We start from the raw sequence: 12,146 nt of genomic DNA, 5'->3' as shown, positions 1-12,146 counted from the left end.
GAGCTTTTGTTTTTTCTTTTTATCCTCAGATTGTCTCATGTTATGACAGATACTATCCTCTTTTTTTTATCACCTCTTAAAGAGTAACAACCACACAGCATTTACAAGGAATGGATTTTGTCCTAGCCAATCTCAGTAACATTACATCATTCCTCAGCTATCCAAACAAAACATTGCCTTGAGAGTTATAAGCAGCAGACTCTAGCCTTGTTTCTAAATGACGCATTGTTTTTAAATAACAAAATTCACTGTCAGGGCTCTACAAATGTATTTCCTATCTGATGGTCCTTTTAAGACTTATCTGGTGAGACATTCATGGTTGCTGTCAGAGGTCTCCAGAGGAGATCTTTCACATCCCACCTCCAGCAAGGCATGTGTGATAACTCCACTCAGCTGGACCCCTGTTGCTTTAGATTCTGCTTAAGTAAAGCACGAAACAGAGCTTCAAGTTAAATCAACAAGAGAAACATTATTTAAAAATACAGACAAGTCATGGTCTGCCCACCCTTTCACCATACTTGGTAAAAACCAAGATTTTACAAAAGTAATGAATAAGACAGATGCTTAAATGAACTTTAAAAGCCGTAACACATATCTTTCTAAATACAAATTCATTTAAAATATTTGCAATCCAGATTTTGTTGAAAGCCAATACAGTATAAACTAAAGAGAAATCAATCTATTTTTTCCAAAAAATGTATGCTTTAAAAAACAGTACTAAGGGCAAAAAACCCAAAATCAGAATCTAAACAATAGTTCCATTTTTCTAATCTACATATATTTCCAGTCAACAGCCCTCATTGATGTCAGTTTGAATTTTAGAATATGGCCTGGCTGGTAGCATCACTGAGGTACCAAAGGAAACCTAATCTCACACACTAAAAAGTGATTATTTTTTAACTTGATGCTAATATTTGGTCTGGAACCTACTCAGAATACTGGGGCAAAATTGATTTGGGGTTGACTGCTGATGCTCTGTTACCGAGTGATTCAAACTCTTTCTGGATGTCAATTCAACATTAGCTATTATTCACTACAAAGCATGCTCCACATTATACAAGAAAACAGCAGGGGTGTATCTGAGCTGGTGCAGCTAGCAAGAAATAAACAAAGAATGCACCCCTGGGGGAACCAGGGAATGGTTCTGTGCAGGAAGAATCTTCTGCCTTCCTGGATGGCATGTGTAAGGCCTGTATCTCCAGAATGCTGGAAGAAACATGGTTTGAGAGAGGTTTTGAAGGGAAGAGCTTGCAGTCAGGGTGCCTCGTGCTTGTCAGTACTTCCTTTTGTGGGCAATGTAGAACTGTGTGGCTCTACGTGAGAGTCCTGAAGGCAGAAGAGTTAGAGAAAGGAAAAAATGTGGCAGGTTCCCATGCAAATAACAGCAGGGCTCTAGCCATGGAATGAGCACGTCAAACTAGATTCTGTGTTTACTGTGCACATTTTCAATTGGCTGTTACCTAACTATTAATTACAATGTGTATGAAAGTAGCATATGAAGCTCTAGAGAGCAATCAAGGGCCCATCCCATTCCATTAGAGACTGTACATCCACAGAGCAAGAGAAACCTCTGTCTCCATCAGCCTTCAATGAATACACACATAAAACCAAAACCAACCAGAAGACCAGTGGCCTGAGTCAGCAGTCACCATAAGAGTGCAGAAACAGACACAGAGGTCCAAACTGAAGGTCTGCCTAGCCAGCCTCTAGACTCCTAGAGTAGCCACTGCTGGGGACTTTGGGAAAAGTAAAGATCAGGGCAAGTTTACCATATTTTTTTCATAAATCACTCCAGCTTTTGCTTAGGGACTTCCAAAGCCAAAGTTATTTAAGTGTCTTTGTATTTAGTAATATCTGATGGACCTTATTCCTCTGACTTATTCTCTGAAGCCATTTACATTTGTGGCTGCTACAGAGTCTGTGTGATGACTAGTTCTGTAATTGAATTACGAGACTGTATAATAATGTGCTTAGTCTTGCTTATTTTTCTGTCTTGATACCTGGTAATTTCAGTGGACACTAAATCATGGTTGTCTATTCCACCTCCACATGACATTCATAATTCCACAGATTTCTGTTATACCCTTACTCTGTTTTTCTGTTTCCAGCCTGAAGAGAAAAAGGAGTTGAACTCATTTTTGACACAGAGACATTTCTCTAGCCCACTAATGTCCCAGAGGTCCAGCTCTAGAGGGCCATTCAGTAGGCCATTTCTTTGGTAAGATGAGAGATTGTTTGCTCTCTGCTAACAATCCCAAACTATTCCAAGAGCAGTGACCAAGACTGAGATCAATGGGTTCACTGGGCCCAGTGGGATGCCCTACTCCTTTTGATTTGTCTTTGAGAGACTTGTAATTGGTGTGACTGACATAATTATTGCCTGAGCCGGCAGGTAATAAACCAGACTATAGTTACCTCTCTATCATGAAAATCGACCATTTATTGTAACTCTTTGATTCCGACCTTTTAATCAGTTAGTTAACTGCTTTGTTCCTTAAAGAGCCTAAAGGCAGGAACATATCAAAGGATTTTTGGAATTAAAGTATGCTGAACTAACCAAGTCATTCTTTCTGAATTGACTCCAGTACCTGCTATATTTGTGAAGTTTGATTTCCCACTATAAAGCCACTGCAGTTCTTTTCTCCTATACTGTATTTAATTTTCTGTCTACCAATGGCACACCAGTGAGCAGCTGCGAAAAGTAAAATTCTGTTTAAGGAGAACATATAAAACCCATCATCTAGATAAAAACCAAATGTGTATGTGACAATTCAAATGGGAGGGAACAAGTCATTTATTAACTGGAAGCCTGTTAAAGCAAGATCAGTAACAGTAGGCATTACAGACTAGGGTTTTGTTCCTCCCCCTGTTGCTGTCCTGGTACATGAGATAAAATAAGTCACTTCTTGCAACTCTGTGCTTCCCTCCCACTCCTTTCTGAAACCTCTTTAAAGATCAGGATTGTTTCTTGTACAATGCTTTATTGCTGAGGTGCTATAAGGATTAACCCAAGGCCATGAGTTTCAACAGACTGAGCAGTAAGTCTCGTGTTTGTGCGCATCCAAAAGAAGATCCATGAGCTATGCTGTCATGTCACTGAAAGCAGAGAGATCCACTGGGGAAAAAGGGATTGTGAGGTGTAGACTTGTGCTTTTTGACAGACCAGCCTGCCTGTGTCCATAGAGGAAGTCTGTAGCAGCTACAGGAGGTGAACCCAGACACCTTTCCACAGCTCAGCCAGTTTCTTGACTGCCAGGCTTTATTCCTTCCCTCCGCAGCATGTGCAGGAGGAAACTCATGTGTCAAAACGTCTCTAGTCTGAAAACAGACATCTGGCATAATGTTCTTAGAAGGTTAGTAATGCCACTAGCAGCTGAACTAAGTAAATGACAATGTGTGTATTAGAAAGATGACTGTGACCCTATGGAGAATTAGTATGTCAAAGCACATTTATTTCATATCAGCTGAACTATAATCACCAGATATTTTAACTCTTATTTGAGCAAATAATCTCTATTACTTCTTTGGAAAAGATTTTTATCCTTCTTGCTCTAACATCCCCTTTTCCACTGTCACTTGTAGAAAATGGTCTCTGGGAATATATTTTTCAGCCAAAACCCATGAAGTGTTCTAGATTCCTTTAATAAAGAAATAAACCAAATCATTTTTATATAGTTTGTTCAAACCTGAGAACATTTGACATATATCATAAGGGCTGAAATTTTTTTGTGGTTTGGACTGGGCTACTTGACAGGCTATTGAGAAGGTATAAGTATATGACAAATATCTCTTTCTGAAGTTTACTACAGATGATGAATTTCATTCTAAGAAACTCTGCAGAGTGCTTAAAATTAGTCATAAGTACCCAAAGCCTATAGCAAAATAAGGCACTAGAAAAAGAATTATTAAACCTTATTGTAAAAATTATGCGTGTGGAAAAAACCCCACAACGCACAAACCTCCAAAACAACCTGGATTGTTGGATAATCAACAATACACATTTCCATAAATCATTCATCACCAAGTGCTAAATAACCTAAAGGACTTATTTTCTACTACACTTAGGATTGTGATCTGTGCTTTTCCTGGCTTGTGGAAGAGAGTTTTAAGCAAATGCCATTCTCCATGATTCAAAGAGTAAATTCCTTGTTCAAAAATGAAAATGCCTTCCTCCTGCACGCACAAAATAAGCTAAAGTAAGGCACTTCAAATACACCACTTCTTAGCCTCTAAACTGAAAGACATAGTCTAGCACACTGCCTCTTCAGTTGTACTGACTCCTGCCTGGTTTAGATCATGAAGAGCAAGATCTTCATATTGAAGCTGAAATTGAGGAAGGATGTGGGTGATGCAGGCAAAGAAAAGTATTTTTAAAAAATGTGCAAAATAGTTTCGGTTTCTTTGGTCGTAATTCACACTTGCATCCAGAACTGGCCATTTCAGTGTGTCATCTCACAGCACTCCTGCATCCACAGCTAATCACAGCTAATGCAGGTTTTCACACAACAGCACCACAGGTTGCACTTGCTGCTGTCCCAGTCAGCTATAAAATTTTCTTCCAGCCCAACAAGTGATGAAACTGCTTCTGTAGCTCATGCCTTCATCAGAGCTCATCTGGATTACAGGATTAATGCATGCATCCATTTTGGAAATCCAGTTGGTACATTCAGCTTATCTCCTTGACCAAGTTTCTGACATGAGCAGACAGAATCTGTTCTTCACTCTCACTGTCCCATTTCCCAAATACTGCTTAGATGTCTGTCCTCATCTTTAGGACTCTCTGTGGCTTGGTCCCAGCTCAAGGATGAAGACTGGGGTTTACAACTGTTTGTTACTGTGATGTGAAGTAGGCCCAAAACACAGGAAACTTGTATTTAGAATTATCAAAGCTGTGCAACTGAATGGCTTGAGATTGTTAACTGATAAGCAGATAGGTAATGGATCAATGATCAAGATGTCTGTAGACCATCAAAGAACTATCAGAAGTTTACACAAGATACCTTTAGTGTGGCTTATCTCATCCATTAAAGTGTAAGTATGGTAAGGATAACAGACCAGAAAACATACGTATGTGAACTCACACGGTGCTGACAGTGATTAGAGTTTGGGTGCATGGATAAAATAAAATGCCAGTCTAAAATGTACAACAAACACATGTGATCAGGTAAATGACAAACTGCTTAAATATTTACACAGGAGTAACTCCACACACAGGGAAGAAATCTGTCTCATGGTTTTCCAGACATCCCTGGGAGCAATTTGATCCCCAAAAGAGAATTGTGTTTGTTACTTACAGGATGAATAAAAGAACCTGAGTGATTGCATCAGTCCCTGAACTACTACAGATTTCCAGACAGGGATGCAAGTGTAGATGATTCTGGTAGTAGGTTATTGCCCATCTCCAGAGTGGCACCAGTTTGCTGACAACATTGAAGTGCCAGTAAGCCCTGGAATACCAAGAATGGCAGCTGTGATTAGTGATCAGAAAGAATAAGCAGTTGTTTAGTCCTCTAACACAAAGGAAATTTATACAAAAAGAGATCCTTGTCGCAAACACAACTGTCAGGTCTTGGCCCAAGAATGGAAGGATAAACTTCCACAGGAAATTCATAGCATCACAAACCCTGAAAAGACAATTTCTTTAGCCTTGCTCTGTTCTACACAAACTAGTAATGTTTTATTACAAAAATCTATAATAAACCCTCCACTGCCACAGTTCTCTCCCTGGAGAAAGGATTCTGTAAGTCATGCTATAAATGCTAGTCCCATCACCTAACTCAGTAATAATGCAAAGAGCTCAGAAGATACAACAATGCATGTTACAGAAAAAACCCTTCATGATAACATACCCCCCAAAACTGCAAAGACTGGAAATGAAAAGCCCAATAGTTACAGTTTCAACTCTACTGCCCTCACCAGATAATCAACGCCTGGAAATGGAGAATTGTGTAGTTATCTGCAAGAGCTGCTGCTGCTTTTGGTCAAAGGTATGCACACAGTGTCCTCTGTATTAGCAACAGATAGGAAACCTGTAGGTGTGATAGTGTTTATTGCTGTGTATAAGATCCTGGCTGTCGTGGAAGAGTTCACTGCCCAGATACTCACATAAGCAGAGCAACGTGCAAGCCATGTTAAATCTTATTTCTAATTTCCTACTCATTTCTCAGCCTAATCCAAAACAGATTTCTTCCATCCTGCTTCACCTTTCCTGTGCTATTTTTTTGCTAATGTAAACTGGGCCATCTCTCCAGGCTTAATTTATACCTCCAGCTAATTTGCCTTGGGTCTCATTCTTCTCACTGTTCTGCTGTCTGTTTCCTCTAACTTCTCACTTCCCTTTCCCGCACACATTCTTCATGCTGATGCTGAAAAAATCTCCTCTTCCACTCTTCTTATGAGTCAGAAGAGCTCCTGTCTGCCAGCTCAATTCACCTTTTATCCCCATCAGAAGGCATTTACTGTCTTGTGCCTCTTGCCATTTCTGCAGTGATTGCATAACTACTTTCACTAGATGCAAGAAGACAGAGATTGACTTAAAGATGATGTCCTAAATACAGCTGCACCATTCATACATACATGTGCTACTTTCATCCCCACAGTGCAGCTCAGCTGGCAGTGACAGTCTCACAAGGCAGAAACATATATACACTCACAACATTTAAGATCCTCTGATTCTCTCTGCTGCTCTTTATGTTTGCTCTCACCTACTCTGCATGGTGGATGTCTCTTCTAGACCTCTGTCTCCTGTATTGCATATTTGCACACACATTAGTACCTTCCCTGGCTCTCACTCCAGGGTACATAATCTCACATGTACCACTGCTATGAAGAAGGAAAATCACATGCTGGCACTCAGAGGTCTCAGGCAGGGCTAGGCACAATAAAGATACAACTCATATGGCTTACTGTTTAGCCAAATTAGTTTTGGAGGACCTTACTCTGCCCTCTTACACAAAGAAAGTTACTGAGCTTGTGAAGGAAAGAATTCCTCTCACAGGACCTAACTCTGTGAAGACATTCCTGGTACATTTGCTTCTGGCACAAGACAGTGAAACTATTTTGTATATCTGAAGAATGTGAGAGACATCCCCTTCTTCCCTCAGTCAGTAGACTTTTGTACTGTTGTTTCCCAGAGCTTGTTTATGTCATCATTCCAAACACATGATGTCTGTTGTGCTACCAACCACTGTCCTCTTTGTCTTCTTTACAGGAGACAGGCTAAAGGAAATTTAGTAGAAAGGTTTATTATAATCCTACAGAGGTGGAGAGCAGAACCCCCAAACCTGCTTCTCAGCTTAAGCCTTTCCCTGCATGATTTAAATCAGACTGATTTATTTTGTTTCTAGCTATGTAATTCCTAAAAGATCAGGGCAAGGATGCTGAGAGCATTTTGGCAGTCTCTGGTCTGCTCTGAATCAGGCCTGGAATTTCCCCTGCTGTTGCCCACTATTGTAAGTTTCCCAGAAATTTTCACGTCTCCACTTCTTTGCAAAGCCAAATCAGCTGCACTACAGCTCCCGCTCTGCCATCAGCTGGTTAAGAACAGCCTGTTTGTCTTCATGGCAGAAGACAGCTCCTGAAACCTCATTGTCATGATAACAAAGCAATATTGTTGAGACCACAAGTCAGCATTGAAAACTTGTAAGTGAGGCTGTGAGCTTGTCTGGTGAAGTGACCTGCGAGAATGCAGAACTGCCTCAGCAAGAGCAGCCCTGGAGCATCACAGCTCCTGCGGCTTCCACCTGCAGGACAGACAAACAACCCTTCAGACAGTCCTGTCACTTTAAAGACATGACCGTCGTTTTTTTTAACCATGTTGTAGGACAGGAATACAATAGTAGCAATGAGCTCTGCCCAGCCACTTCTGTGCCTCTTGCAAGCATTACATTGAGAGAGCACCACGTCTCTCAACTCATTTACTCTTCTATCTGTTCATGTTTTCATTTCTAGTGAACTCTAAAAATTACCTTTTCAAATGTGACCTTCTGAACATATTTAATCTATTTAAAAGATGAACTTTGTTTGTGATGAACTGAAGAGTTATTACTTGCTAATTAACCCCCCCCACCTCCATAGAAATATATTTATTTATAACCCTTTGCTTAAAAAGCAAACATTGACTACAGGATTTTGAGGTGTTCTTGGTTTGGTTTGTTAAATTGTTTTTATGGGAATTTATTGATTCAGAAATACTGTAATCTGAAAAAGCCTAAAAACACTTGCATTGCCCCATAGGTTTCTGGTAACTTAGATCACTGTGTAATGTTATAATTTTTTAGTGTAAGAAACATCATTTCACTTCCTGATTAACTGATCTGCATTGAATTAATTTTTAAAGTTGTTGAATTATGCTAACTAGATCACAATAATTAAAAGAGCTTCAGGGGAAAGAGGATAGAGTTGGGAGTTAGCTCGGTCGTCCCCGTGAGAGAAAAGATTCGTATTTCCTCTTGAGCTACTTGAAGCAAGCGATACAAATCCTCAGAGCTCACATTAATGCAAGCCTGACTGACAACCTACCATTCAGAGTAACCATCTCAGATTTCTGCAATTAGCATGTGCTCTAAAATTTCTGATTCTGTAGGCTTGGTCTCTAATTTACATTTTGAAAAGGCTCTTAAGAATGAAGATACCAAGACTGAGCAAATTCACTGCTCTTGAGACACATTTTGCATATCTGAAAGTGCAGCAGAAGTGTGTTTCTGTTAAAATCAACAGGATAAGTATCACATGGGAAAAAAAATGACTGTTCTTACCAAGTCAGGAGCACTGATGGCTTTCATGGAGAAACTCTGGAAGGAGACAAAAGAAACTAGTCAATGCCCTGAAATAGGGAGACAGTGTATTAAGTAATGCAGAAAGTCCCACACAGCACTTGCTAATCCCTGAAAATCTCTTCATGGCCTTAACAGCAGCTTTTTATATGGAAAACTCTATATTCAAGATGTCTACATACAACTTAATCACAGAAAAAAGAGAAAGCAGAGATATATTAGACATATCATCCCATCTGCTGGTAGTGACAGATTTTACTCTTTGTCAAGGTTTGCTTTAGAAGACCCAAGAAATCAGATTATCTATTACTTACCCAGGAAGACTATTTCACATTTTAAGAACATTTTTCTGAAGAATAGGAGGCTTGAAAACCAGTGAAATACAATCTGTAAACATCAATGCCTAAACAGGTCCCATGTTGGAAAGCTGAATTCAGCACACAATGGGTAAAACAATATTGGTGAGATCAGTTTCAGACATTTTGATCATGGATTAGACAAATGTTACACACTTCAAAGTTCCAGAATTGCATCCTAGTTTTCCTGGACTTGAGAAACAATTTGTGTTAGGTCAGATTCTTAACAAATAAAGATGCCAAATTATCCAGGTCATTTGTTTTCGTTGTAGGAGCTTAGTCAAGTCATTCATTCAGCTATTTTAGACTATGCATTTATGTGGTGTGGCTTACTTTTTTTGGTGCCCATGTGAAGTAAGAAAAGAAAGGAACAAGGAAAAAAGTCCCACTTAAGTGGATTTTTGCAAAGCAATGACATTACTTGCTCTCTGTTTAACTTCCAGTATGCTATTTAACCAACCCAAAGAGGTATCAAGAATTAAGCAATGTCTGAAGGAATAACATATAGTACTGTGTAGCTGTTCACTACACTGACATCCACTGTGCTGTATCTCATAATAAATTAAAATGCTGGCTTTTATTATTAGAATATATGAATGCATTAACATGACTACATTTTCCCCACACAGAAAATCAGCTAAAATATTTACACTTATAATTTTCTTCTTCCACCTCTTCTATCCAGGAAGCTTACATTTTAACCCTCTAATTAAAATTATTTGAAAATTTGTGTTACTTATTCCTATGGTGATTACACCGTGCACTGCACTAGCATGCACATAACCACCAAGCTAAGGGACATGATCGCTCCTTTCTGCTCATCACTCTTGGGGCCACATCTGGCGTACCATGTCCAGTTTTAGACTCCTCAGTAAAAGAGAAATGTTGAAAAACTGGAATGTTAACCTTTTCATTCACTGGTACAGATGGTGCCATCAGACCAATAAAGGCCCAGTTATGAACCACACCTCTCAGCTTTACTGTCACACATTTACTAAAATAATCCTTTAATGAACCACAGCACAATTTTCATCTCCAGGTTTTAACTGAGCACTAAACAAATTAACGTTCATTTTTTTCCCACAAAGAAAAAATTAAGAAAATAGCCTAAGAATATGAACTACACCTTGGAGCTTTAATGGAGAAAACATGAAAATCATCTGATACATCTGAATGCAGTTTCTGCAGTTCAGGGAAAGGCTCAATGAATCCAGTGTAGGATCTTAGCTAGCCTGCCACTTTGTTTTTGCTGTCTCAATAGTTCAGACATTAACACCATATTTCTTTAACAGTAAGGACTTGAAAAACCTCACACAAGGTTTAGAATTATAAATACAGATTATCTCAATCAGAAATTAACATTTCACTGTAATTGCTGAATTTTCTTTAGATTAAAACTATCATTAAGATTACTGACCAATAAAGCTGCCGAACAGTTTTTATTCTTTTATATCACAATAATTAATATCTAGTAAATGGACAATAGCAGAGCTGTTCTTCACCCCCTGTCTATGGCTCCCTGCCTGTGACCCAGCAGCCCAGCTTATCTGTACCAGTCACAGGCAGACGTTGACAGTAACAAATTCCAATAAACAATGGAACCAGCAAAGCCAAGAGAGGGCAGGAGGAAGAAGAGAGAAAGCAATGATTGGTTTTTGTTAAGCCACTCATGAGTTTGAATAATTAAGCCTAATTCACCAGAAGTCAGACATGCTGCTATCCTCTACGAAAACTTCCAGCTGCCATATCAGTACCACATACAAGCTACTTTCTGATTTTTAAGTAAAAATAAAGCTACTGAAACAAGACTTGGAGCAGAAGTGGGTTCTCAATAATTTCAGATTGCATATACCATTTTTTTAAACCACCGGTGATGCTTTGTAATGCAGTGTTGTTGTAGCTTGTGATGCTCCAAGGATATAAACAAGACAATGTTTATAAAAGCAACTTTGATTGATAGGGCTGGAAAAAAATTACAGGCTCTCAAGCACATAAGCCCTTTTTCAGTTCTAAATCTCCAAGCTAAACCAAGCGCATGAATCATTGCTCTATTTAATTTAATTGAATTAGTCCTTTTCAAGGAAAAGGACAGTTGGTACCAAGGGAGCAGAATAGAATGTTAGCAGAAACAGGGGTGATAATATTTTAGGGACTGTGGGACCAGAAATCAGTAATTACTGTCTACAGAACAGTGAGCTCTTAATAGATGATATGGTGTGGAGAAAACACTGCCAACCATTTTTTCTATTGAGTCCCTGATTTTTAGTATCCACTAAAGTTGTGAATTTTAGTTCCCAAGCTAATTTCCAGAGGCATTTTTCATTCCTCAGTCAAGAGTGAGAGATCAAACTGTGGCTTTTGTGAAATACATTTTCTTACTTTTCACTGGAGATTTCTTTTATTTTTTAACATTTATCTGTGTGAATTAATTCTGCTGCTTACTTCTTGTTTCATTTCATTCCTGCAATCTTCATTTGGCACTCTGGATAAAGTATATCATCACATCCTGGGACATAAGATCCATACATCCAAGGCTGGGAAGAGAGGTGATGGGAAGCTCTGTTGTAGGATATGATCTTTATTCAAGATAAGAGTGTTGGCTTACAGTAAGATGGGATGCCAGTGTAGGTGCAGTCAGTAAAATGTGGGAGGAGAGCAATTTTGAGCTACAGTACATCTATACATAGTATTATCTAATGATCCCAGATTCAGATCTCTTATTGGAGTAAGGGGGAGGTAATTTTTTTTATACACACCATGCTTAATTGGGTACTGATGAACTGGAAGAATTAGGGTCACTGTAGCAATGTTAATCTATTCCCCCAGTAGTGCAGAAGCTGACCTGACAGGCACCAGACCCAAGCAAGCATGCATTTGTTTTATTAGCCTTTAAAGAAGTTGAACTTAACACTTTTGCAAGCTTTTCTGATATGAAAAGTACGTCAGTCACAGGGAAAGAGATAGAAACATGCTAACAAGTTTAAAGGATGCTATTTAAAAGTGCACTCTCCATACA

At 39.0% G+C, this 12,146-nt stretch overlaps 1 protein-coding gene across 1 annotated transcript in view; it reads right to left on the bottom strand.

Moving 5' to 3' along the window:
• Nucleotides 1–8,774: 8,774 nt before the first annotated feature.
• The window catches only part of LOC141939720 (APC membrane recruitment protein 2), an 80,665-nt gene continuing 77,293 nt past the window's right edge, over nucleotides 8,775–12,146 (bottom strand). The window contains exon 2 of the transcript XR_012627705.1: nucleotides 8,775–8,792. The gene's annotated coding sequence lies outside the window, so the exon portion shown is untranslated. The remainder of the gene's footprint in view (nucleotides 8,793–12,146) is intronic.

The sequence above is a fragment of the Strix uralensis genome, chromosome 2, assembly GCF_047716275.1.
Source record: "Strix uralensis isolate ZFMK-TIS-50842 chromosome 2, bStrUra1, whole genome shotgun sequence".
In the NCBI taxonomy this organism is placed as follows: domain Eukaryota; kingdom Metazoa; phylum Chordata; class Aves; order Strigiformes; family Strigidae; genus Strix; species Strix uralensis.
This window is presented reverse-complemented; position numbering and strand designations above follow the sequence as displayed.